We start from the raw sequence: 4408 nt of genomic DNA on the forward strand, positions 1-4408 counted from the left end.
AATATAACAAACAAAACAATAACAGTTACACTTACAGGGACAAAAACACACAAATAAGTTGTGTCCTCAGTGGAAGTAGGTAATTAAAACATACAATCAGACAAACAAATATATTAAAAGAACTATATAAATAATGTGTAGCAATAGCAAACAGGATTAAGCAGCTCGGCATAAGACAAACAAATTAATTTCATGAATTAGTACATAAAGTTAAATTAAACAATAAGAACTGATTTTAGTGTCGTTAAATTTTTTTTTTTTAAGAGACAAGGAGTTAGAGCATTGTGTAAGTTTGTATGAAGGGAATTCCATGATTTGGGGCCTTGATTGTTATCAGGGAAGTATTTGTACGGGAAAATGGGAGGTGAAAATGCGAAGCCTGACGTGGAGAATATGCATGAATATGACAATTTCTGGAAAATATTGAAGCAAGGCAAATGGGTAATTTTATTAGGGCAAGTTGATACATGAAGGTTCCAAGTTGGAGAGAGTAAATATCGTTCAGCTTGAGGGTCCTAAGATTGAGAAAAAATGGGATTGGCATGAGCAAAGTAATGAGAACTGCTGCTTAAGCGAACGGCCCTTTTTTGTAATACATGTAGAAACAGTCTATTAAGTACAGTATGGGATGCACTTCCCCATGCCAGAGTACCGTAATTTAAATGAGGCAAAATGAGAGTATTATAAAGAGATAGCAAAATGCGCTGGGAAAAGTAGACTTTAAGTCTATTTAATACACCAATATTCCTGGCTACTGTGTTATATAGGGAATTAATATGTGTGGCTTCCATGTCAACTTATTATCTTATGTACATGTACAGCCCAAGGATCTTCGTGCAGTTTGTTTCACTAACCTTAATATTTTCTATTAAGATATCGCTCGGTAGAACAGTGAGTGTGTTTACTGAACAACATACGTTTGGTTTTCTTTATGTTCAATGAGAGTTGTTGGATTTAATCCAATTACAGACTGACACAGGTTCAGCATTCACTGTGTTGATTATGGTGTGTATGTTTTAGTGCAAATAAAAGAGATTGGAGTCGTCAGCAAAAAATATGAAGGAAAGTGTGTCAGATGTTATAGAAATGTCATTGATATAAATTAAGAAGAGTAGAGGTCCGAGGATAGATCCCTGGGGGACACCACATGTTAGCATGCGTGGGGTTGATGAACTTTCATTCACAGTAGTGACATATTGCTTCCTGTTGGAATAAGTAGCTGGCGAACCACTCCAGAGATTTTCCTCGAATACCATAATGATTCAACTTGTAAAGTCAGATGTTGTGATCCAGGGTGTCCAAGGCTTTAGAAAATCAAGGAAAACACCCAAAGTATGCTCAGAGTTGTCAATTCCTGTGGTAACTTCGTTTATCAGGTGAAGGATGGCATGAGTATATAGTGCTGTGCTTTGCTCGAAAACCAAATTGGTAATTAGAGAGAATATTATGTTTTATAAGGAAGTCAGCGACTCGTGTGTAGACCAATTTCTCAAGGATTTGTTTGAAAAACACGACAGAAGTGATATTGGCCGATAGTTACTAACTAGGCCTTTATCTCCGCTTTTGTAGATTGGCTATCTTCATGTCACCAGGAGCTATTCCTTGAGAAAGCGAAATATTCACTATTTTTATGTGTGAGAGGGTTAACAATGGCTGAAATAACTTTCTTGATAACAATAGAATTGATGGAATCAAAGCCACTGCTTTTTTGTCGGCAAGGTTGCTTACAACATCAGTTAGTTCTTGTGTAGTGACATGAGCAAGAAAGATAGAATGGGTATTTGGATTATTCGAATAATCTGCAAAAATAATGAGCAACACAGTGAGGAATTTAGGCTGCTAAATTGGAGCCAATGTATTCTGATATATAAGAAGAGTTGTCAGTGTAGTTCCCATTATGGGATGTAACGGAGATATTCTGAGAAGAGGAGTTCTTGTTAAATCAAATTAGGTTTTGCCCTTCACCGACGTTTTTTAAACACTGTATACTCAGTGTGCTACCTCCCGAGTGAAAGTTGGAAAAAATCACTTGGGTGGGACTCGAACCCACGACCTCCTGCTTTCTAGTGCAGATGTCTTACCACTCGACCACCGAGCTAACAGGATAGGTTGGCCGGTTCGAATCTGATGTACATAGCAGCGGGTACCGGCCAACCGATGTGTGTGACGCACAAAGGGCGCCCTCTTTTTATTGGCGCACGGAGCCCATAGACGAATCCAACGGAGACAAATTTGTTGCCTTTGTCGTTGGCGGCGCTGTTGCATTTGCCATTCCGAGGGGCCATTTTTAAAAACCGCTAAACGTAAACATGTTGCGCAATGTACGTGGCAACAGTGAACGAACTGAGACCATCCGTATCGAGCTCCAGTTTTAGGCTTTTATTGGGATTCTTTAGACCATTAAGGCTAAATAATCGACGAAGAAGAATAACGAAGGATCAGGAAAACACTGTGTCGTCGTTGGCTGCAAAAATACACGCAAAAAGCTGAGAAAATGGAAGCTTGCAACATGCGAATTACATGCACCAGAAACGCACGAATATTGTGTGGGTTTACAGCCGTACAAAATGCATCTTTTTCCCAACTGTTCCAACGCCAATTCCGCAGCCAATCGAAAGCAGTGGGTGAGGAATATCAACCGAAAGGACTTCAGACCTTCAAAAATACAGCACTGTAAGTTCCTTTTCAGGGAAGGACTGTGTAATTCATCAGACGGTACTTCAATTCATACTTCATGTTAGTCCGAGTAACTAGGACTCTACGGATAGCTTTTTTAACATTTGGACATGGGGTACGAGTGAAAATGGTCAAAATTTTTTATTAGTAACCGCAATAGGGCCAACGATCTCGGACTCTACTATCGCCCGACCATGTCCAAATGTTAAAAATGCGATCCGTAGAGTCCTAGTTACTCGGACTAACTTCATGTTAGCTTGAGTAACTCCAGCTCTAATGTCTATCGCATTAGAGCTGGAGGCACAACTACGTTACAAGAACCGGGTCGTAAGAATCCCGAAATCACGGACTGTGTATCCCCAGTGCACTACAAAAACGGTCCATTTTGATCCGTGTCCGGGGTCCGTGTACATACCGTTCAATCAGTTACCGTTTGAAAATTGACACAAGAAAAATGAAAAACGAACCCTGTACCGTTTACCCTATTATAATCTTGGTATGGACACAGAAAAAATAAAAATCGTTGACCAGTCAACGTTTCTGCGTCTGAAAAACGAAATCAGAAAAGCAAACTTGTTTTACCATTTATCGTTTTTGAATCTGCAAACAGAAAAAAGAACAAGCAAACCATTTACCCATTTTTGTTTTTGAATTTTTAACTGAAAACTGAAAAAGAAAACCCGTTACCATTTTTTGGTTTTGAAGTATTGAAAAGAAAACTGAAAAAGCAAACCCTTTACCATTTTTTTGGTTTGAAGTTTGGAAAAGAAAAATTAAAAAAGCAAACCCGTTAAAATTTTTTGTTTTTGAAGTTTTGAAAAGAAAAAAGAAACAGCAACCCCTTTACCAGTTTTTGTTTTGAAATTTTTGAACCAAAAAAAGGAAAAGCAAACCCTTTACCTTTTTTGCTTTTGAGTTTTTGGAAAGAAAAAAAGAAAAAGGAAACCCTTTATCAGTTACCGTTTTTGATTTTTTTAAAAGAAAAAAGAAAAAGCAAACCCTTTACCAGTTACCGTTTTTTTAATTTTAAAAAGAAAAAAAAGGAAAAGCAAACTTTGACTCCCCTCCCCCACCCGTAGAAGAACCAAGCTCTGAAGTACTGAACCTTTCAACCTTTCTATTGTTTTGCCAAATTTAAGCAAAGCTTGTTTTTATTTTTATGATTAGGCATTTAGGCAATTTTTTTCTTTAATAATAATTATAGTTTTTCTTTTATTTTTGTTTTATTTATTTATTATTTAACACGATATAAAAAAGCACTGCAGCAACTGTTACTAGGCATACTACGCCGAGACTAGGCCTAGGCCCTATAATGAAAAATAGTGTAGGCTATGGAGGCTAAATATTACTTTCAAATATATTTTATTCTGCATTTGTTTTTGATGTTGTTTTGTAGAAAAAACCTAGGCTAGTACCAATTTTTTTTAAATATATCTTTTTTTTAATGTGGATTCGGTTGGAATCTGCAAACCAAATAAAATTGCATTGAAAACAGGCTTTTTTAGACCGAGTGAAATGTTTACGCTTGAAATGTGTATGTTTTTATTGCACGGTGTGATTAGTCTGCATACCAAAAAAGTTCCGAACTTGATATGATTGAAATGCTGAAAAGTCACAATTCTCAGAATGTTTATCATTAGTCATGTTTATTTCAATCAAGGCATGCGACAATCATGCTTTCAAAAATTGTGATATTTGAACACACTTGAGCAGTATGAATGTGCAAAACAAA

The sequence above is a fragment of the Patiria miniata genome, unplaced genomic scaffold, assembly GCF_015706575.1.
Source record: "Patiria miniata isolate m_02_andy unplaced genomic scaffold, ASM1570657v1 HiC_scaffold_5, whole genome shotgun sequence".
Taxonomy (NCBI): Eukaryota; Metazoa; Echinodermata; class Asteroidea; order Valvatida; family Asterinidae; genus Patiria; species Patiria miniata.